At 46.7% G+C, this 24,430-nt stretch overlaps 1 long non-coding RNA gene across 6 annotated transcripts in view; it reads right to left on the minus strand.

The window, feature by feature from the left end:
- Positions 1-14,068: 14,068 nt before the first annotated feature.
- LOC106508180 (uncharacterized) overlaps positions 14,069-24,430 on the minus strand; it is a 90,007-nt gene continuing 79,645 nt past the window's right edge. For 5 of the 6 annotated variants that reach the window (XR_014832553.1, XR_014832552.1, XR_014832551.1 and 2 more), the window contains 3 exons: positions 16,425-16,557; positions 16,161-16,255; positions 14,069-15,532 (listed from right to left, as the gene is read on the minus strand). This is a non-coding gene — a long non-coding RNA (uncharacterized LOC106508180). Of the gene's footprint in view, positions 15,533-16,160; positions 16,256-16,424; positions 16,558-17,322; positions 17,382-24,430 lie in introns of all 6 variants that reach the window. The other variant, XR_014832550.1, reaches the window with a different exon arrangement.

The raw sequence follows: 24,430 nt of genomic DNA on the forward strand, positions 1-24,430 counted from the left end.
TGGGGTCAAGGCTGTGAACCGACCAGCGCTGAAGACAGCGCACCTGCAGTTGCCAGAGCAGCAGGGTCGCAGCAGCCATGCAGAGCCATCAGGCCTAATCCCTGGAACTTGTAAATGTGACCTCATAGGGAAAAGGGTCCTTAGAGATGTAATCAGGGATTTTGAGATGAGCTGATTCCTAGATGATCCAGGTGAGCCCTAAACGCCATCACAGGTGTTCTTATAAGACAGAGGCGAGAGAAGACACAGCCACACAGAGACGGCCTCCTGAGGATGCAGGCAGAAGGTGATGCAGCCACAAGCCCGGGAACCCCCCGAGGCAGCCGCAGAACAGCTTCTCCCCTGGAGGCTCCAGAGGGAACAGCTCTGTGCATTCTGGACGTCGAGCCTCCAGAACAGGGAGAAAATACATTTCTGTTGTTTTAAGGCAGAACAGTAGAAATTATCTTTGTGGTAATTTGTCATGACAGCCCTAGGAAACTGAAACAGTCGGAAGATAGAGCTGCCTCTACTTCGATATGCAGGTGAGGCGGGCAGCACACCCAGGCCTTGCTCCCTGGGGAAGGGCCTTTGCTCCTCAGACCTCTGCGACGCACTCAGTCCCGAGATCACCTCCTCCGGTGGGCAGTGGGAAGAAAGGCCACAGAGATAGAGGGAAAATAAAGATTCTGGGATTTGGGATTTAACCACGAGGGAAATACAAACAGCCCAGGGCCCAGATACCCTTTGAAAGCTCAGTACATGAGGCTTCATCTAAGACCGGCCTCTGTTTCATTCATTGATTCACCATTTTCTGAGCAAATATTGCGCCAGGCACGCTGGAGGACTTAGAATATAGCCTTGACCTGGTCCTTGACCTCAGAGCGTGAACCTTCTAATAAATGAAAAACAAGAAGAAGAAAAAAAGATTTAAAGAAGGTGAAACTCCTCTACAGGAAATAAACTGAGAGTTAAAGAAGGGGCCAGAGGCCACGCTAGCCAAGGAATTCTAACGCACACCTCACCTGGGGCAGGCAGGCCACTAATTCCCATAACTCAGCCCAGGACAGGGCTGACACAGAAGGAGGCGGTGATGCTCGGGAGGAAGCACGTGCTTTGTTAGTGCCACAATAACCCAGGAAACGTTCTCAAAACACACACCTTCCCTTTCTCTCTCTTTTTTTTTTTTTTTTTTTTGTCTTTTTGCCTTTTCTAGGGCCGCTCTCGCGGCATATGGAGGTCCCCAGGCTAGGGGTCTAATCGGAGCTGTAGCCACCAGCCTACGCCATAGCCACAGCAACCCGGGATCCAAGCTGCATCTGTAACCTACACCACAGCTCACAGCAACGTCAGATCCTCAACCCACTGAGCAAGACCAGGGATTGAACCAGCAACCTCACGGTTCCTAGTCAGATTCGTTAACCACTGAGCCACGACGGGAAGTCCCCACATTCCCTTTCTAAAGCAAGTGCAGGAGGCTGGCTCCATTGGTCCCACCTGACTGGGTTTATCTGAAACTCGATCCCCCAAGTTGGCTCGGTGGCAGCCATGTCTCCTTCCAGGTGGAGGGAATTCAGGTGTGACATATGAGGTGGCAGACAGACTAATCCAGAATGTGGGCACCCACGGGGCACCTGGTCCTGGGCATCAACAAGGCAGGGACACAAAAAGGCCCCTGAAGGGAGCGGGTCGCATCAGCCAGGAGACCTCAGACTGAACCAATGCCAGGCGGCCCTCGTTTGAATCCTGATTCTGGAAAAACAATGAGAATAAAAAGTATACTTGGTACATCTCAGGAAGGGGAAAGAACAGTGAGCTGCCACAAAGGCATGAAAATGTTCATTTTTCAGAGCAAGAGAACCAATAAATGTTATTTAGAGATGGAAAACCACACATGGGTGGGAAGGGAGTGGGGGATGTGGGGGGGCATCTCTGACGACCCTATGCAAAGCCCAGGGCTGTGCAAGCTGCCCGCCTCCGCCCAGGCTGGGTCTTTCCCCATCAGGCCTCCACCATCTGGTTGGCACATCTCAGAATGAGGAGCAGGAAGTGTGACTGTCACAGCCAACACCTGCCTCCAAATTCCCAGCCTCAGCAGCCTGTGACGGGCTTTCCGGCACCAGTGGCAGCAACACTGACCAGGGGGTTCCCTCTCTTTTAACCCCTTCTAGGTCTGCGCATATGAAACTAGGCTGTTTGAACCTCCTGTTCTCTGGTTTTTATACTTTCCAAACAAGATATAAAGGCAGAACATGTGCATAATGGATCATTCTGACACGTGGACTTGTTAACCATCCCTGCAATCTCCCAAATATGCACGCAGTTAAAGAGCACTTTTGCACAGGAAGACACCCTTCAGGGACACTGATGGGATGACAGCTCACAGGGATGGAAGGCACCTGAACAAGGTTCTCATTTAGTCCTGTGTGTGTCTGTGTGTGACGTTGGTGGGCACATCCATCACAGCACCGCACCGGCTCACTGGTCCCCTTGTGTGTGTGTTTAGACAACATGGAACTTTGCATCACAAAAACACCCAGTAATGTCAGAGGCGCCATGCATCACAGCGACAGCTCCGGGCCTTGTATCCAAGAGACCTCGGCGGGCCGCTAAGTCACTGTCCCCGCTGTGAGAACCGGTGGCTGTATTGGAGCCTCAGTGGAAGGGAACTAAATTACATCGAGAATGACCCATATTGTGCTGCAGCCAATGACCCAGTTAACCTCTGGTTAATGCTCTGCTTCTCGGTGTCCTGGGAACGGGTGGTGTTTACTCCGGTTGGGACAGACCTTTATTAAGGCGCCTGAGTGTGCCCGCGCGGTGGCTGCTCTGGGCCCAGCGCTTTCATAGAAACCGGCCGGTGGGCCAGGCCCCTGCCGAAGCTGCAGAATAAGAATGAGGTCCTTTTCTTTCCCCTCTCTCCTCTGTCCTGATTTGCATGACTAAGCTTTCTGCCTTTTCTAAAAAATATGTTTGTTTGTTGATTACTGATGTCTCCTATGGAGGGACAAATTACTTGCCCACCGGGCAGTGTCCTACATTTGGCATAAGCCTCAGTTGTATCTGTAGCGAACTGGAGCCCGACAGCCCTTACTTGTCCTGGTAGCATTTAGAGGGATGTAAGGAAGAGAATTATATTGGTCGCCAGCAGGCTCATGAAGAAGGATTTGGCAAAGGAAGCCTTGAAGAATAAGGAGGAAAGAAAAGATCCTCTTTTGTGTGTGTTTTAAAATCTAGCTCAATTTAACGAAAGCTCCAAAGTGTCTCTAAACGAAGCTACAGCTTCCCTAGGGAAAGAGAAGACATTGCTGATTTTTTTTAATGTGGGTCTCAGCTCTATCAGACCCCATGTCACCTTTTTAAGACAAATATTTTATAATTTCCTGTTAGGATGCAAACTATTGCCTTTGGAGTGGATAAGCAATGAGATCCTGCTGTATAGCACAGGGAACTATATCCAGTCACTTGTGATGGAGGATAATACGAGAAAAAAAAAAATGTATGTATGACTGGGCCACTTTGCTGTACGGTAGAAATTGACAGAACACGATAAATCAACTATAATGGGAAAACAAAAATCATAAAAACAAAAATGTAATTTCCTATTAGTATCTTGAAAGGAAACTCATAATATAACCTTACCTACATGTTTTCAAAAATTTCATTTTGATGCCCTAACTGTAAGATAAAGAGAAATATAAGAAGAGTAATCCGCATACAGTAATTTGCAACAACATAGTACATATTTCAACATGAAAATGTTCTGGCATGATGACACCAGTAGAAATTACCAAGCTGTAAGTGTAGACTGGTATCGAGAGTGTTGAGTTAGCATCTCAAATGCCATGAGACACATCGGTGCGAGTGATGTGATGATTCAAAAGGACGAACCACCACCAGCAAACGTTCAGAACAAAACAAAAGCAAGCTTCCCTTGATTTACACCATGGTTGCTGTCCCAGGAAACTTGGAATATTAAAACAGGGCAAAAAGCATCCTTATTGCTTCCACATAAAACGGATCTTCCCCCTGGGGCTCGGAGCTCCGTAAGTAGGGTTTACTCACACAAACACCCGGTGGAACCACCGAAACTAGTGCAGGATGTAAAACAGTTCTGCGGGGAGCGGGCCTGGCCTGCGTACTGTGGTCACCGGGTGTCCTCAGCTCCCACCCACTGAACGCCAGCGGCACACAGCCCATCATTGTGCTACTGAAGTCACCTCTTAGGGGGCCACACCCCCCTTTGGTAACCACTGCCCCTGGCTCAGCAGGCACACATCACAGAGGCCGAAATCTTCCTGTCCACATCTGAGGTTCCTCTTGCATGTGGCCCTTCTCTGGCTGGCTGGCCATCCTGTCCAGAAGGGGGCAGGCAACCCAGGGACACCCCAGCTACCTCAGGCCTCTCCATCCCCTGACCCTACCCCAGACAAAGAAGAGCAGAGGAAGCCGGCCTCCTGGTGTGTGCAGGTTCAAGTTCAGGCATCCCTCAGTATCTCTGAGGCACTGGTAGCAGGAACCCCCATGGACACCGGAATCCAAGGAGGCTCAAGTTCTTAGGGTTCGCCCTCCGTATCCACTTCCATCCAAGGTTGTTTGAAACCTTGGATTTGGAGGGGCCCTCAGTTTCCAGCGGCCGAGGGGCCTGAAAACCTCCCTCTTGTGCTGCTGACGTGGGAAATCCCTCAACACAATTATGCCTGCCGTGCGAGTCTTGAGGGGCTCTACCAAGGGATTTCTATTAATTTATCGGTTTGTTATTTCTTTTCTGTAGCACCAAAACTTTATCACAATAACTGTGTAAATCAAGACAAGAATGGCCAACTCAGCCACACGCTCACCATTTCTCTGAACATGGCCAGTTTTCACAGGCAGGCGGACGCTGATTGTCCACTTTTCTCCCAACATTCCCCCACACCTCCCTCCTTTCCACGTCTGCTCCCACGCTCACACCTGCCCTGTCTTCCTGCTCCTTGCCCCAATTCCAAAGTAAACAGTTCCCCAACTTCCTACACACTTCCAGACTCACACACACAGACACACTAATAGGATTTAGCATTTTTTTTTCCCTCCAAAATCCAATTTTACTACATAAATTACTCCGCACTGTGCTTTCTCCATCCTCAATATATTACGACACTTTTCTTGGCTCGAGATCCAGGTCATCATGTTGAAACACCTGACCGACAGCCCAGAGTGCAAACACGCTGCACTTGGATTAGGTTGTTTTCAGAGTCCGTGATCAGCTGTGATCGACGACAATAAGCACTGTGATAAATACCTTGGAATATATGTCCTCCTACTGGGGCGTGTTTGTTTCTATGGGACACATTCCTAAAAATAGGATCTACTGGCTGGAAGACTATGCATGTGTTTAAGTCAGAGGAGGTGGAGTGATGGATTCTGCCCCAGGCAGGACAGGACAGGACTCTTGGAGGAGGAGGCTTGTGAGGCGGCTTTTGGAGGACAAGGAAGGTGTGTGGGCCCAGGAGGGTGGTCCCTAAGGCACGTGACGGAACCCCACTGTACAGAAAGAGAAAGAAACCCACAAAGAAAGCATTTTCTGAACCATTTCCATAGTGAAAGCAGGACTTTTTTTTTTTTTTTTTTTTTTTGAGATCAGAAAACCTAGATTCTGGTTCATCATCTGCAATTAACTCTCTGTGCGACCCTGAGTGAGTCATTTCCCTCTCTGGGCTCCAGTTTCCTCACCTGGCAAATGAAGAGGTGGGACTCGATGACCCTTTAAATGCCTTCCTGTAAACACTCTATGATTAAATGAGAATCAGGTCTGTGACAACAGTGTTCTGAATTCTTAAGTACTAATGGCCACAGCAGACTGTCCCTCTGATGAGAGCCCGTGCCCATTTGGTTAAATCTGTCCCAGCCTTTCTTATGCCCCCCACACCTTCCCTCCCTCCCATCCTCCATTTCTTCCTTCTACAAACATTTCTGGACAGAGAAGCTCCTGCATTGTGAGCCTCTGGAGAGCTTTCTCTCGGCCTGTGACCAGGAGGGCAGGCAGCTGATTGTTCTGGGAGCCCTCAGCCAGTGGCCCATGGGAATCAGGATCAATGCTCCGGACTCAGCTCCAGTTGCCCTGGGAGGCACCCGTCTCCTCCCCTCCCCTAGTGTGCTTCCTGGGACCACCCCCGCAGGTACAACTTGCACTAAAATCCCTGTCCAGGGGTCTGCTTCTGGGAACCCCAACTGAAGCCACATAGAAATCAAATGGGAACCTAGGACAGCAAGGCAGAGAGTGAGCGAGGCGCTCTGTCAGAGAGGACTGTCTGCCAGGTGAATGGGAGCCACAGGGCGACCACCTGGGGGAGGGGCGTTCCGGCTGAGGGGGTCTGCAAGGGCAAAGGCCCTGGGGCAGGAATGAGAGTGGTATATTGGCCAATACTCCTGCAAAATGAATCTGAACAGGATAGATAACAATAATAGCAGCAGCCAATGCACCCAATGCACCAATTGCAGGCCTGGCGCTGTTCTAGGCACTTTGGGTGTATCTTCCCAACCGCCATGGGGGGAGTGCCGTCATCACCCCACTTTCTGGAGGAGGAAACTGAGGCACAGGGAGGTGAAACTCCTGCCAAGGTCCCCCGGCTGGTTACGGGTGGGGCTGGGATGCTCCTCCCCTGCACTCATGACAGGAGAGGGGGCTCCCTTTGCACTCACCCAGCGCCCTGCCTGGAGCTGGGTGGGCACTAGGGACTGGGTGACAAAGAACAGCAGTAACAACAGTGACATTTGTCCAGCACTGACCCTGCACAGGCCCCTTCTGAGAGCTTCACACAGACTAATTCATCTAATCTTCACACCCACCCGATGAGGTGGAGACACGGTCCCCATGTGACAGGGGAGGAAACGGAGGCACAGAGGGGTTGGGGGCTGGGAAGGACTGAGCAGGATTCTAGTCCAGGCTAATCAGACCCCAAGACCCTGCTCATAACCACTGTACACACACACACACACACACACACACACACACACAAAGTGCATGCACATATACACTGGGACACACGCATGTAAGTGAGGTGGGCACACATACATGCATGCATGCACAAGACAAGGAAATTAAATCCCAAGGGCTGAAGTGTTCCGCTGCTTATCACACAGCCTCTAAGACAGAACTGGGATTTAATCACAGTCAGCCGGTTGTGGAGCCTCCCCATCCGGAGCAGAATAAAGCAGATAATCAAGTGCTGAAATGATGGACACTGGGACTCCATTACTCTAGTCCTGACTTGTATGAACCAAAGACCAAAGAGGTGAAATCCAGTCATGCACCATCAGTGCAAAGCAGCTCACAGATCTTACTGGAGATGCTCTGAATAGGCTGGAGGTCAATGCTCTTCTCAAAGTGCTGTTTGCTTGCTCAGTGTCCTCTTCTGTGAAACGGGCTAAGAGCATCCCTCCTGGCCAAGGGCTATTGTGAGGATTAAATGAGATGACACCATGAAAGCCCAGAGCAGGGCCCAGCACACAGTAGGTGCTCAATAAGTGCTGGTTGATATAATTATCACCCTGAGCATAAGCAGGCCCTCCCTGAACAAGGTCCGCTGGTATCACTGTTTCATGGCATCTTTGCTCCAAGCACCCAATGAACTGTCACAACCAGAAACTCACCAGCCTTTGTCTTGCTGAACTGGGCTGATATGACCTGTCATGGAATTGCCTTTCGTCTGTCTGGTCCTTTCCTGTCTGGATCAACAATAAGATAAGAGCTGCACCTGGATCTTGTGTTTTCATGATTTTAATAACGCACAGGAAATTGCATGGCTTAGGGATGTGGCATCAGAGGGCGAGCTGTCACTGCTTGGACAGACCAGGTGGAGAGAGGAAGGTCAAGGGCAGAAAGGAGAAGGACCCCCCGGGACAGGAGCAGAATAACTTGATGGGCTCCACGGGCCCAAATTAAATTAAATGCAGCAAGTGCTTTCTTGTCAGAAGTTTCCAGTAAGAGGAGGAACGGGAGTCTCCCAGCAGGGAGATGAAAACAGATTCAGTCCTTTGCTTTCCTTAGGGGACAGAGCATCTCTCCACCTGGGCTGTGAGCCTGACCCCAGCCCTGCCGCCTCCCTGCCTGACTCTGTGCCTGGCTGACAGTCCAGCCACGGAGGCCCTGCTGTTCCCTGAGACACACCCAGGTGATGTCCCCGCCCCAGGCTTCGTCCTTGCTGTTCCCACCACCCCAGCATCACAGGCCTGCCTCTGCCTCCACACTCAGCCTCGGCTCTAACAGCAGAGCGGGGGGGCTTCCTGCATCTAAAGGCCCCCTTGCTGCCCCCACCTCTGCTGCTCCATCGCTGTTATATTCTTCCTAGCACTGTCACCATTTAAATATCCTCAGTTCATGTTCAGTGTGAGCTCCAGGAGAGCAGAGATCTCATCTTTCCTGTTCACTTCTCTCTCCTAAACACCCAGAACGCGTTAGGCACACGATATAAGTGCTCAATAAAGCAATGCTTGTTAGGTGGATGAGTGGATGGATGCACGAGTAAGTGAATGGATGAACTGGTCACCAGGTCCTCAATAAGCATTTACGGCTGAATCGTTTTGCCCTAGAAATGTCGAGGGTCCTGCCTCTCAGCCTGTGTAAGCCCATCTCACTGGCCATTTGACCCACCTGGCACCAACAGAGTCCCCACAGCAACCTGAACGCTGCCCATCCTCTTCCAGGATGAAGTCAGGTGTCCAGGTAATGGGAAGATTCATGAAAACAAGCCCACTTCCCTTTGCCTGGATGCCCTGGCGTCGGGCAGATTCAATCTTAAGTGACGCAATCAAGCTGTCCCTTCTTCTCCCTCCATGCAACTAGAGCCCTCTTTATACCAGGACTGAAAGCTCATTTCCACAAATCCAGGGAGATGGAAAGTTTTCCCAGTGCTGTTTCAGGTGCCTAGAAAGCCCCTCGTGATGTTTTTCTATTTTTCTCTACCAAGCGAGTCACCAGGCACCAAATCCCAAGCACACGTGTTCAGCGATCATCAGTGATGCCTTGAACGAACAGAAATTATTTATCCCGGCTTCTCTTTTCATGCCTTTGCTAGACAGAGAATCCCGTGAAGGCAAGGGCTACGTTTTAGGCACCTTGTCTCTCCCTTTCCTGAGGCAGGAGCTCAACAGACATCTCAGATGGGATGGGATATGATTTGCGAGGGACATGAAGAGCTGACGTTCATTTTCTCGAAAGACTGGCAATTCTGGGAGTATCTCAAACAAAGCAATCACTTTTTCTGCAGAAACAGATCTTTGCTCTTGCACTTCTCTATCATGACTATTTCAAGCCATTAAGAAAATAGTGAATGACTTTCAAGCCTAGCGAATGACTACGATCCCCTCAGCCAGCGCTGTGAAATCTTATACTGTATTTACTTCAGATGTTTTTCTTTTAAAATAAAACAAACAGCTTGATTAAAACCCCCATGCCCCTTCCTCACTCTGGCCCCTTCCCTCTCTGCCCACAGAGCTCGACGGGGTGCTTTTCATTCCGCTGCAGAGCTTTATGACTTACCACATCTATGTGTCTGCAAGTATCACGCCGTATGGTTTGTAGGCTTTAAACAGCGTGTGAATGCCATGTGGCTTTCTGCAGCTCACTTCCTGGTCTCAACCTCAATACCATAAAATATCCCACTGGATCTACATATAATAAGCACATAAAAGCAGACATGCTGCATAGGGACAGGCCATGAGAAGTAGGATGGGGGTAAATAAATGGGGTTCAGGGATCAAGGGGGACAAGAGGGGTGTCATTTTTGATAGCGGTTGGGGAAAACGCTATTTGAAAAGGAGACGTGTGAGCAGAGATCTGAAGGAAGTGGGGGTGTTAACCTGGCTGAGGGTGACCAGCCCATCCCCGTTTTCCTGGGACTTTTCCAGCACAAACAAACCAGGGCTCCCTGAGGGAAGAGCATCCCAGAGGAGGGAACTGCAAGTGGAAAGATCACGATCAGAGGTGGAGGGAGTTTGGGTTGTTGGAGAAGAACAGTAGGATGACGATTTCGGGAAGGGGAAGCTGAGGAAGCCCAAGGGGTATCCCAGGGGAGTCTATCAAGGTTCACAGACACCGCATATATCACGCATGGGGACTAATGCATGAGTTATACACCACTGTAAATTCAAGTTTCACTCCTGGAGACTTTTTAAAAATAATTTTTAAAAATTATCATCCAGGAAAGTGGATAAATTTTTCCTTTCTATGTGTACGTCTCTAAGAATTTTAACACATGTAGAGATTCATGCGACCAACACCTCCACCAGGATCCCAAAGAGTTCCATTATGTCCCCAAATTCCCTGGTGCTCTACCATTAACAAACTCCTGACAAGTATTAATCTGTGTTCCATCACTATCATTCTGTCTTTCTGGAAATGTCAAATAAATAGGATCATCACAAAGTATGTAAGTTGAGAGGACTGGCTCTGTTCCCAGAACAATGCCTATGAGACTCATCCAAACCGTACTTTGTAGCAAACATTCCTCCTTTTTCACAGCTGCATAGTATTCCAGTGTGGCTTATCCATTTACTCACTGGAGGACATTTGAGCTGTGCCCAGATTTTGGATTTTTGTATCTAGGGGTTATTTCTGAGAATTTCACAGTTGTACTGTTGATACTGCAATGCCTGCAGGGAAGTGCTTTAGAGAGTAGCTCTGCTGTATGAAAAAGGTCCTGCACCAATTGAGAGCTTAGGATTTTAGGGAAGATAGCTCCTTCCCTCTTCCACCTCCTGGTGGCAGGCTCCATATTTGTCTGTATATTCACTTTGAAAAGTAGGGAATAAAACATTTCCAAGCCCTATTTCTAGCTCTACTACATGCCTTAACTAGTCATTTCTGCCTCTTTCTTTTCAAAGGACCAGAGCTTTTCAAAAAAGTAATCATATATTTCATTATGTAAGTAACCTTAAAATAAGAAGATCCAAAGATCAAAGAAGTGTCCCTTCTGTTCCAAATAGCCTGACCAGACTACCTAGAAAATAAGAGACTCTCCCCCATCCCCTGCTGCCCAGATGGAGGGAATCGGGGTCGCAAAGGAACCCGCAGAATCTCACCGCCAGGACCGTGGTCTCTTCTGTTTCTGAGCTTTAGTCCGTCAAGCCCTGGTGGGTTTGGTTTTGTTGAGGTTTAACAGGATTTCAGACTTGGGGGTGGTCTCTCTGGATTTTCTCCTCCTTTTTCCTTTTGATGCTTAAAAATACCCCACGACACCAAGACAGAACCGTGACTGAGAAGATTGAAATTACACAGGATGTAATTCCCTTTCACAGAAATATCCAAGTATGTTATCCCAGCGTTGGGGGTGAGGTGGGGTGGGGTGGGGGAGTGACTTGCCTGTGCCAGGGGCAAAAAAAGTGAGGTTTGTTTAAATAAAAATGCAGACTCAGCTCCACATAAGTAGAATAACTGAAAGTAGATCACTGTCTCCCTGCACTAGAATGAAAGCTGCGTGAGGGTAGGACTGGCCTTGTTTGCTCATTGCGAATTGGTGCCTCGAATAGTGCTGACTCAGTGGATATCCGTGAAGAAATGAGTGATGGAATCAAGTCACTTGCTCCCTAATCATGTCGCCATACAAACATAATCATAAATGTACCTGCCAGATAGAAAAATTTCCATGTGCCACCCAACCCATTTCACCAAGCACCAGTGACAAGCAGTTCACAACTTAGGGAGCATCATCTCAAACCCGGATCCCTCCTATTGTTCACCCTGATGGACCTGCCCATCCCTCCTCACCTGGCTGTTTCTGGGTGCAGGACCCCTCACTGCCTGAGGCTAAGGCCACCTGGGACCAGATCCAGAGCCCAGGGCTCCTGCCTCTTCCAGCCTGACTGTCCCTCCTGCTCCCTCAGTTCAGGGCTCTTAGCCTGACAGCCTCCCTCTTAGCTGGAGATGCTGACATAATTAGCATTCATTCTGCATTCCACCTGGATTTGCATAATCGTGCACAGTTAGTGACCTCATCAGTGCCATAATTACCAGACTCTGCTCTGACATTTCAAACGTCAGTCCCAACTACATGTCTCTTCCTCCTACATTTACTTCAGTGGGATATTTAAGGGGGTTTTTGCAGACCTTGCCTTTTCCCAGACATGACTCTGGCTACAAAAATGCAAAAAGATCAATGTCCCTTTATGTAAGCATTTCTGCCTCTAAAATTGGAGGGAGGGTGGACTTTGGTCCCATTACATTTAGTACGGGGGAGAGGGGAAGCCTGTTGCATTTTCCATGCAAACATCTGTTCCCTGAATACACACAAGTCCCTCATTTTCCCCTGTAGAGAGGGGAAAATCAGATAGGACACCTTGGCTGAGATCTGCATGACAGCTGAGTCAGACAGAGGAGTGTGCAAGCTGGATGTCCTATCGACTTTGAAAAAGCTAGGTGTGCAAATTCTCCAGAGCAGACTTTTTTCACTTTTTTGACTGTGCTGCAGACTCCGTGTTTGTGTCCTCCCAAAATTCCACTGTTGAAGCACTAACTCCCAGGGCGGCTGGATGTGGAGCTGGGGCCTAAGGAAGTAATTTCAGGGAAATGAGGTTATAAGGGTGGAGTCCTGATCCCACAGGACAGTGGCTTCATAAAAAGTTATACCAGAAGGCTAGTGCTCTTCTCTCCACCCTTCGCACCGAGGAAGGGCCATGGGAGTGCACACAGAGAGAAGGCCGTCTGCAACCCAAGAGGGAGCCCTCACCAAATACCAACCTGATGGCACCTTAACTTTGCACTTCTAGGCCCAAAACCTGTGAGAAAATAAAAGGCTATTGCGTAAGCCTCCCAGTCTGTGGTAATTTGTTCTGGCATCCTAGCCAGAACAGGCAGTGCCCCTCGGCCAGAGATGCACATTTCCTCAGACGTGGTGCAAACGCAGGTGTGCAGTCACACACATGCTGCATGAAACAACAGCAACCTCCCCACATATGGGCATGAGGCATTTTCTCTCCTGTTCCATCCTATTTCGTATATATTTTTTTATCTTTTTAGGGCTGCACCTGCAGCATATGGAAGTTCCCCGGGCTAGGGGTCGAATCAGAGCTGTAGCTACTGGCCTACACCACAGCTCATGGCAGCCCACTGAGCAAGCCCAGGGATTGAACCTGCATCCTCATGGATACTAGTCAGGTTCCTAACCTGCTGAGCCACAACGGGAACTCCTGTTTCATACTTTTTAAATGCTGATTAGGACCAGCTAAATTGATTTCATGATCCGTGACTAGCTGGCAAGTGCAATCTGAGAACTTTGTTCTATGACAGCACTGTTCTTGCTTTGGTTTTTGAAAGTCCAGCCCCTCCAGATGCTTCCCTGGAAGAGACCCCAGGAGGTAAGCTAAGCACTTTTTCTATGAATTGCTGGCATCAGAGGATCATAGAATAACAGAATTTTTTTTTTAATGAAAAGCTCTTGTCTCCAGAGGTGCAATCAGCAAATTCCATAATGCAAGAAGTAACCATTTTTCTTCAAAAAAGCAAATATTGAGGGGAAAAAAAAGAAGGGTGTTATATAGTAGTACTGTCCAGTACAGCTGGCAGTAGCCACCTGTGGCCACTGAGTACATAATATGTTCTAAGTGTAAAATACACACCTAATTTTGAGGACTTCGTATGAAAAAAAATATTGTAAAGTATCACAAGAATTTTTATATTGATATATGCTAAAATAACATTTGGATATACTGGGTTAAATAAAACATATCAAAATTAATTTCACCAATTCTTTTTTAAATTTGCCATCTAGGAAATTCAAAATTATACATGTGGCTTGTATTTTTATTGAATGGTTCTTTTTTTTTTCTGCACTTTCTAGGGCCGCTCCCATAGCATATGGAGGTTCCCAGGCTAGGGGTCCAATCAGAGCCGCACCACCAGCCTATGTCAGAACCACAGCAGTGCCAGATCCAAGCAGTGCCTGGGACCTACATCACAGCTCACGGCAATGCCAGATCCTTAACCCACTGAACAATGCCAGGGACTGAACCCACAACCTCACGGTTCCTAGTCAGATTCGTTGACCACTGCACCACGACGGGAACTCCTGAACGGTTCCTTTATAAACTAAAACAAACTCAAAAGACACATGAATTAAAGGAAATATATAGACCTTGTTTGGATCCTAATTCAAAGAAACCAAATGGAAAGAAGACACAATTGGGTAAATTTGAAAACTGGGCATTTGATGATATTAAAGTATTAAAAATCAGAATTTTAGAGATGGTGATTATGATACAAAAGAGACTTTTTTAGAAAAATGTACAAATTAAGTGATACAATATTTGGGATTCACTTCAAATAAATAAATAAAAGGGGGGGGAGGAGAGGAGGCTGTAGGTGAAACAAGTTAGGCCATAGGCATTGAGGGTGAGCACTGGGTACATGGGACTGCATCACATCAGTCTCTTTGCTTTCAGATGTGTTTTAAATTCTGCAAAATATGAAATAAAGTTTCATATTTTGAAATATATTTGAAATATATTTTTTGGCTGTGATGTAGACCAGGAGCTGTAGCTCCGATTTGACCCCTAGCCTGGGAACCTCCATATGCCAAGGGCGTGGCCCTAAAAAGCGAGGAAAAAAAAAAAAAAAGGTAAATAAAATCAAAGCAACCCCCATACAGACCACATGCGTATTCATTCCATGAAGTAAGCAGTGGCTATGAGGTAGTCTCCAGAGCAGGACTGCCGGCTTCAGGTCTGCACTTTCCCCCACCAGTGAGCTGTGTGATCTTGAGCAAGTGACTAAGCCTCTCTATGCTTCAATTTCCTCCTTTGTGAGTGGGGATAACAGTATCTACATGACAGGGGTACTGTTTCCAATGGCTGCTGTAACAGACTGCCACACACTTAGCGGCTAAAAAGAACACACTGGAGGTCAGAAGTCTACAATCATTCCACAACACCACACTCCTTCTACAGGCTCTCAGGGAGAACCCGTGTCCTTCCCTTTTCTGGCTTCTGCAGACAGACTGCACTTCTTGGCTCAAGATCCCTTCTTCCAACCTGAAAGCAAGCAGCACTGTGTCTTTTCTTTCTCGGCCTCCTGCGATGGCCCTGAGCCCACCTGGATAATCCAGGCCAGTCGACCCAGCTCAAGAGCCTTCTATCACACCTGCGACGTTTCCTTCTCCAGGCACAACAACATATTCACAGGTTCTGGAGATGAGGACATGGCCATCTTCAAGGAGACATTATTTAGTAACCACAATGGGATTGCTTTGAGAGCTACATATGTGGAATAAATACTTTTTTTTTTAAAGTGTACTTGGCACATGGTAATCACTAGTTAAATATTAACTGTTAATCAGCGATTATTACATAGTATTTGTCAATCAAGTTTTAAAATCCTGAACCTGTCAGAAAAAAAGTTGCAGCCAAGGATGGCTTATAACTGAAGGAGTAAAAATGGAAACTTCCTTAGAAGAAACCTGGAGTGTTCCCTTGTCCCCATTCGGCTCCATCTCTTCCTCTTTCCTGAGGGCTGGATAGCGGGACGCGCTGGAGCTGGGGCCACCACTTCTGACCATGAAGTAACCCGGGGAACAGAGGCCTCCTGTAGCAGAGAAAAAAAAAAAAAAATAAAGAAATGGGGCTCCTTGAGAGCTTGGTTGAGCAGAGCTCCCACCTCCAGCCTGTTACACGAGACAAAAATAAATTTATATTGTGCTTAGGTTTCTTTCATCTGGGGGCTTGGTCACTCACAGAAGAATGTAATCCTACTGATACTTTAATTTCCATCTGTTTCCCATACATCGTAAGAGGTGCCAAACATGCGGAGAGGCCACAAAATGAAATAAGGAAACAGTCTGCATCTGGAAACCCACAGGGCTTTGTTGTTCTCTTCCCAATATATGAACCCGAGAGGGGAGCCGATGTAAGCACTCCCGTTTGTCCCAACTAGGTTTCATGTATTTCTTCCTTTTTGATCATCTTTTTAAACATCATGATCCTTAATGTGGCAAAAACAATGTGAGAGGAAAACTGAACTCAGGCTATAAAGCCACGTGTGGGAAGAAATGGATGGTTCAGGTGGGAAGTACCAGTGAGTGAGGTTCTGAAGCATAAAGCCCCAGAAGACTGGTGCTGCCTGGTGCCCAGGTCCCCGGTGGGCAGAGTGAAGAGGGAACAGAGACTGAGGAGAGGGGGCCAGAAACAGGACAGAGAGAAAGGGAAAGACTCACCTCTTTGAGAACACACCCTTGATTCCTTCTAGCCCATGGATGCCCAGGAGAACTACTTGTGTGGTTTTCATTCTTTGTACATCTTTGAAGCAACTCTGGGGAGAGGAAAGACCCATCCAAGTACTATGTTAAATGCCTTTGGAAATAGAATCATTTCAGCCAACACACACATTAAATATGCTTAGGCTGGTACCCACGGTGATCAAGACACCTTTGTGACTGGGCAGGGGTGGGTATGCTGGCAGCTAATCTGGCATCCCCTACCTCTATCCTCGAGACTAAGCAGTCCTTGGCTTGGTCAGGAGTATCCTGCTCCCCTCTGCATCCTGGGAGCCTCAGGGAGACAGACGCCACCTCTGCTACAGAGCCACTCCAAGGGTAATCCCGTCTTCCTTGCCTGTGTCGGGGGAAATATAAACCTGTGACCCAACCAAGGCCAAAGACATTCTAGGAGATATTTGCTGGAGGTTTATGAGCAATGCCCCCTTACTCTCAGAAGAGAAGTGGCTTTGTTCCCCCTCCTGGACAAGAGCAAAGAGGTCACACAGGAAGGAGATAAAGCCTAGACTGTGGCCAGCAGAGCAGAGACAGAAAGAACCTGGGTCCTGAAGGACACCTTCACGGTGCTGGATCAGCCACTCCTGCAGCCCACCTGCCTCTACCCTTCCACGTGGTGTTATGGATTAGCCTTTATGAAGTTTGGGCAAACTCATCTTACTTCACAATGAATTCACTGTGTGTAGTGGAGAACTGTGAGCTGGCTTTTTCGCTGTTGTCATTGTAATCATCGTCATTTGCTTTGTTTGTGTACTTTTAGCGCGAATACCCAGCACCATGTTTGAAAGTTACCTGACATCCATCACCACGGATATCACGAAGGGAGAACACCAAAGAGAGATGATTCTTTAATGATCAAGAATGAGTGGAATTTTGAAAATATAATGGTGTTTAACAAATAATGAATAAAAATGATTGCAAGCTCTTCCTAAGGTGATAAATCACCTAAGATGATTTTGACCTGAGACCAAAGCTTTCTCTGGCTCCATTGGCAGCTACAGGTGACCCCTGAACAACTCAGGAGTTAGAGGTGCCAACCCTCCGTGCAGTGGAAAATCCATGTATAACTTATAGCTGATCCATCCTACATCCCAGTCTTCTATACCTGAGGCTCCATATCCACGGATTCAACCACTCTCGGGTCTTACAGTGCGGTAGTGGTTACTGTTGAAAAAAATTCACATATAAGTGGACTACTATTGATCAAGGTTTAACTGTACTTACTTAAAATTCTTTTTCCTGGGACCTTTTCAAATTGGCCCTTCTGCCCATGATCAGTAATGAGGGTGTGGAAAGATAAAAGTTATGATCTCACCTTTTTTTTTTTTTTTTTTTTTGGTCTTTTGTCTTTTTAGGGCCACACCCTTGGTATATGGAGGTTCCCAGGCTAGGGATCTAATCAGAGCTACAGCTGCTGGCCTACACCACAGCCACAGCAACGCCGGATCCTTAATCCACTGGGCGAGGCCGGGGATTGAACCCGAAACCTCATGGTTCCTAGTCTGGTTCCTTAACCCCTGAGCCACGATGGGAACTCCACCTTTCTCTTTGATTGTTGTTTGTCTGTGCCCAACATGAGTGTGCAAGGGATACATGGTGAAACAGGAGGAGAAAAATGCAGCTCACATCTCCAAATTCTCCAACTCCCAATTTTTTTTTTAATCTGTTGACCTTCCTGCTCAGCTCCACCCCCGGTGTGGTGACATGATGGAGACACAAAGAATGCCCTTACTGGTTTTAGTTCCAAGATCCAGACGAGGAGAATCCCTTTGGAAGATTTTAACTAGAATCCTGTTTCCTATAGATTTGCCAATATAATTCCCAATGTAATCCATATGGATTTTTCTTTTGTTAAGAGTAAATCGGAATTTGGTGAGAAGGTTGGTCTCGGAGATGCTCCCCCCGCCCTCCACCCCGCCTTGCACTCAGTACTAGATTCAGGAGAGAGAGGCTGTGTTCAATACAAATGCAAAACGCTCCACTCAGAATTATCTGTGCTCTGCATGAGTAACGACAGCAGCTTGCAAGTGGGCAGGACTTGGCAGAGAGGCCCCATCACAAATCCAGCGCCGCACCAACATGCTCCACAGAAGCGCCTGTGAAATCTGCCTTCAGTCGCTAATTTCACACTCCAGGGACAGAGCTGTGAACAGTTTAGAGCACCAATTTCCCATTTTCATAATAGTTTCCTTACCCCTCAGACACCCTTTTAGTGGCTTTTGCAGGGGGTGCCCACCTTTTAAAAATCAGAATGTTGGTTCCTTTAAGGTTACGTACTGGGTTTGCTTTTACTTAATTATCTCTTTAATTTCATGACTTTACAAATCTCAGAGATATTTTGTCTTTAGATATTTTGCAAACCTCTCCCTGGCTGGGTTGTATTTTCTAAAAATCAAAATGAATCACTCACATATCCTGCATTCATTATTCCCTCTGCTGCAGCTTTCTAAATGACGAAGGGCCTTTAGATGCTTCCGTGATGAGCACGAATGCATTTGAAATGTGCCGTTAAGATATGCGTTTCATATCCTTTCAGATCATAAAATGAGTTTTCTTCTCTGAGTTTCTGCAGACCTGAGAAATACTCTTCTCTTCTAGAAAGAGTTGCAAGACATGGGGAGGGACCTTTGAGACAGACAGGGGCTGAGTCAGAGTTGTCCGAGCTGATGAGATTGACGGATGGGAAGGCATCACTCCAAAGAGGGGAGTTTGTAAGACTCTTGGTGGCCAGGGGTGTATTTGGGATCAGGGTTTGATTATTCCTGTTGTCCTTGACTTGGTTGTGCTTTTCCATCAGTGACGAAGCTCACATGGGACAACTATTATTCAGATCATGCTCAGGTGTTTCCCCACCTATCACACCTTCCATTTCCTTCTGCTCCTATGAATCCTTTAAAACTAGCTCATACCTCTTCTCCTCTGAGAAGCCTACCCTATGTGTGTGAGCTACGCTGGATCCTTTCCTCTCCTGACTGCCTCACAGTGCCTGCAATTTGAATGCTTCATGTGTTTTCTCCATAACCCACCTGATGCCTTTCTCCCCAAATGATGTCTCTAAATGCAGGTATCACCTCTCCTTATAGAGAGTTCAAAGACTTAGTTTTGATACCCACACCAAAGATGCAGTTCCTCTTTGGGAAGAAAGTAGCTTCAGGCATGGCTGGATCAAGTAGCTCAAGTCAGGGCTCCACTTCTTGACTCTTGTTTTTCTCTGTGTTGTCCAGATATACATGCAAACCTTCTCAACTTGGTGGCCTCGTTTTACATCCTTACAGTAATGAGTTCTGGTTTATTTTTCCAAGTAGCTCTCATTGGCCTGGTTTGGGTCATGTGATCATCAGTGAATGACTTTGGCCAAGGAGAGAGAAGGGTAGAATATACTGATCAGCCAGGCCTGAATCATGACTATAAATCCAGAACTGGAAGCTAGTGGGGTCAGTCCTTTCACATGGAGTAAAGAGGGGATAGGAAGAAATTGGTCACTAAAAAGAAAATCAGGCTGAACTTCCAGGAGAAGAAGAAAGATGCAGGGCAGACAAAAGCAACAGCTGTCTCTTTGTGAGTGAACGAGGCAGGAAAGAAACCCATGTTCAGTGTTGAACATACTGTGAGGAAAAAAAAAAGATGAAACTGGAGACAGGGAAAGAATGCATTTAAGAGAAAGTCAGCAGGACTAGGTATTTATGGGCATTTTGTTATTGTTGAGTTGAGAAAAGACTTGTAATGATGTGTGACATATAAATACTTATTAATGGAGGAAAATGTGCAAAGGAGTGTGTGTAAAGTATGACATACTATGCGAACAAAAGGCAATGTGGCTATTACTGCCAGTAAATCCTTATTTTCCTCAGGATCCCCAGTTTCTATGGAGAGATTAAGTTTTATTTACCTGTTTTTAAATATTAAACTGGCAATTTGGGGCCTTAATTCCTTGGCCAAGAGAAAGAATGTGTATTTTTGTGTAATCAGGATCACCGGCTCCATTTCATCTAATGTTCTGTCTAAATCGTCAACTTGATTTAGGGCTTGGCTGATAAACTTGGATGTGTTTGCTCTTAGCCTCTGTTAAACAAAGAATAATGTCACAGGCAGTAACTGACTAAAGAGGATGGGCTTCAGTAGTGGTGGTAAGTTACGTAAGAAAATTGGTGATTATAAGAAAATTCTCCTCTCCCCTGATAATAAGAGTGGTCAAAAAGGAAAAGGAATTGAGAACCCAAAACCTCCACTGTGGCTGCAGGAATCAAACATCACTATTCTCTTCCTCTCACCTGGCAGTTTGTAAAGTAGGTACATGTCCCCACATCCCCCAGTCTCACTACGCCCCAGGCTTCACAAGCACTAACCTGATTTCTGGTCCTTTGAATTCCCAGACCTGTCCCCTCCTCTGAGCCTTTGCATTAGCTGTTCCCCCTGCCTGGCACACTGTTCCCTCAGATCTTGCTTAACCTTCAAGACAGCCCACACACCTCCTCAGAGAGGCCCTCTCAGACCATCTAAAATGAGAGACTAGCCCCACCACAAGTCACTCTATCCCATCACACAATCTATTTCCTTTATTGCATTTTTCACAACCTGAAATTATGTTCATTTGTAAATTACCCAACAAGGCTGGGTAGACTGAAACTCCTGGAAATAGATGAACCTTGTCTACCTCGTTCACTGCTGTTTGCTTAGAACCTAGCCTAGCAGACAATGTAAAGTAGGCACTCGATAAATATCTATCAAATGAATTCATTACTTCATTCATGGAAAGTGGGGTCAAGCATCTTCCTTTGGGGTTGCGTTGCTTTGCCTTTGGGTTGTTCCACTACCAGTATGTGCATCTCATCTCTAGCAAAAGGACAGTCCCCTGAGGGAGTCAGCCTTTTGCATGAGACCAGAGTTTCTTGGTCTCAACATAGTGACATTTTCAGCCAGGTGACCTTTGTTGTGGGGCCATCCTGTGCATCGTGAGAGATTCACCAGCATCCTTGGCGTCTACCCACTAGATGTAGTGGCACTCCATCCCAGCCGTTACAACCAGAAATGATGCAGGCATTGCTGTTATCTCCTGGGGGAAAAGCACTCCAAGTAGAGAATCCCTATATTACACCAGTGCCAAGGTCAGTGCCAAGTGCATGCCCTGTTTACCCTTGTTGGCTGAAGATGTGGGCTTCAGTTTTATCTCCTTTGAGGACTTTAGGCCATTGCTTTTCTAAAACTTTGTACCTTTTCTAGTGCATCAGTTCCCCCATAAAGCAATATAATAGCACCAAGAAGAGGAGGCCAGTCAGTCAAACTGGGTGGTTGGAAGAGGACAGGTGGGCTTCATAAAGCAGAAGTTCAGTTATGTTCACAGCCATACCTCCAGACCATAGAACTTCCCCCTGGCCCACAGTAGGCTCTCAGAAATATCTGCTATTGAAACACCTCTCAGAGCAGAACAGATTGAAACACTGAAGCAAATGATAATACTGGTGACTCTGAATGCACTGAACAGGGTGCTATTTTTATTCTAAAGGGGGAGATGAGTACATTGGCTCTATCAGGGAATCTTGAAGTAGATCAGATTGGTTCTGGGGAAATCACCCAGTGTGGTTCTGGGGAAAATCCCAATGACTAACCCTAGGTAAGGAAAGATGTTCAACAGCATGACAAACCCAGGAAATGTGGGTCCAAGCGACAATCAATTCCTTTGTGAATGTCTGAACTGGAGAAAGGGTATACACTTTTGTTGAATTCATATATTCTAGCGGTGCATTTAAACCACTGGGAAATCTTAATAAAAATGTTAACAATAATAATAGTTATTGAATATTACATGTGTGGTACATTGTTTTAACAATTATTTATTACTCAAGACTCATTTAACCCCCTCATATAACCTACCTCTATGAGACAGGTATTGTGACATTATATTATCTCTACCTGACAAATGAGAAAACTGGGGACCAGAGATTCACTTTCCCTAAATCACTTTGAACCCAGGCAGTCTCCAACAAAATCACAGCCATAAAAGTACAAAAGTTCTTTTAAACAGACCTAATAACTACTTTAAAGAATTTAGAGGAAAAGATGGATAAAAGACTACAAAGTGGAGAATTTCAACACAGATTCTGAAAAATTTTAAATAGACCCAAAAGGACATTTCAGAGCTAGAAATTCAATATCTGAAATTAGAATGTTTTTAATGAGCCTAATAACAGGCTGGACATAAAAGAAGAATCAGTGAACTCAAAGTCAGGTTGACAGAAATCATCGATACTGACTCAGAGAAAGAAAAACCTGAAGATTTTTCTAAAAAGAAGAGAACCTATGAGACATGTGGGACAATATCAAATAGTCCAACACATGCATAATTGGAGATTCAGAAGAAAAGGAAAGAGGCAAAGAAAGAGAAGACATGATGTTGGCAGTTATAATGGGTGAAATTTGCCCAGAATTGATTAAAGACATGAAGCCAAAGATTCAAGAAGCTCTAAATAGGATAAATACAAAAAGGCCACATCATCACAGTGGAAAAGAATCCAACTAGGAACCATGACGTTGTGGGTTTGATCCCTGGCCTCACTCAGTGGGTTAAGGATTTGGTGTTGCCGTGAGCTGTGGTGTGGGCTGCAGATGTGGCTCGGATCTGGCATTGCTGTGGCGCTGGCGTAGGCCGGCAGCTACAGCTCCAATCAGACCCCTAGCTTGGGAACCTCCATATGCTGCAGGTGCAGCCCTAAAAGGACAAAAAAAAAAAAAAAAAAGGCCACATCTAGGTACATTATAATCAAACTTCTAAAAATCAAAGGTATAGAGAAAATATTAAATATAGCTAAAGAAAATACATGCTATTCAACAAAACAATCAAAATGATGGCTTCTGACTTCTCTAAGAAACAGCAGGTGTTATAAGGCAAAGAATATTTTTGAAGTGCTAGGGGTTAAAAACAACAACAACAAATTGCCAAATTAGATTTCTATACCCAGCAAAAATAGTTTTCAAAAGTGAATATGAAATCAAGCTATTTTCAAACAAAATCTGAGAGAACTTGTCACCAAGTAAATTTACCCCACAAAGAATTGTAAAGGAAGTTTTCAGGCTGAGACAAAATGATCCCAGATGAAAGCACAGATCCACTGCGAGGAATATAGAACAACAGGAGGATAAATACATATGTAAATATAAAATACTACTTTAAATAAATTAAGTACTGACTTAAAGTAATAATATTGACAATGAATTGTAAGGGGTCCTGTCCACATGCCCCTGACCCCAGGGTCCCTCCACGGGGCCCAGGCTATGGTGTGTGGGTTCAGGGCGTCACGTAGAATGGGTTCTCGAGGCTGAGCACACACAGCCTCGTTCTTGCTGGAGGGTCAACAGGCTCCATGAGGACCCAGGTCACATGTGCCATGACATGTGTCGACACAGCAGTGCAGCCAGGGGACAGGGCACAGCTTGAGAGCTCCCAACCCCCACCCTGTCCCCTGTCGAGCCAGCAGGTGGAGTGGGCGATCTTGGGGATTTCTCCCCCGCACGGAATCCACCCACAGGTGCTGGGAGTCCACACCCTGTGCCAGCTTGGTACCAGGCCCTGGGGAGGCAGCCAAGATCCCAGGCCTGCCCCGCAAACTCTGCCCTCATCACGGGAGACAGACGATGACCAAGAAGGCAAAGCAACGCTGCAGGCAGTTTCAGCGAGCTGGACATGTACTGGGGAGAACCTTAACCAGACTGAAGTGGTGGAGCCACAGGCGGCCGGACTTGGATGGGGACTCCGGGAATGAGGAGGGGACATGTGACCTGAGTCCTGAAGAAGGAGCAGGTCATGGGAGGGGTCGAGAACCAGGCAGGAGCAGGCCCTGCGGGACCCCTGGAGAAACGGCCTCTCGCCGCCCCCATCCAAAGCCCCTGCAATAGCAGCCCAGGGCTCTTTTGAGGGGCTACAGAGAAGAGTAGATAAAAGCCTGGACCCTGGCAGCAAGTAGTCTGGGTTCAAATCTCAGCCCTATCACTTACTCATTAACTTAACTACCGCTCTGTGCCTGTTTCCCAATTTAGAAAGAGAACAGAACCGCTGCGAGGATCGAATGAATAAATCCTCACACAGCTTGTAGCCCAGGGCCGGCACGTGGGGGGCCCGAGTGGCTGGAGAACACATCAGCAGATGTCCTTGGAAGTCAGAGCAGGCACTTTTAAACCAGCCCACATTCAGATCCCACCTCTGGAGCATCTTTAATGAG

Source organism: Sus scrofa, chromosome 17 (genome assembly GCF_054392235.1).
Source record: "Sus scrofa isolate SSC_HxYL_T2T_F1_AM1 chromosome 17, Sscrofa_HxYL_maternal_Yorkshire_Landrace_v2.0, whole genome shotgun sequence".
Taxonomy (NCBI): Eukaryota; Metazoa; Chordata; class Mammalia; order Artiodactyla; family Suidae; genus Sus; species Sus scrofa.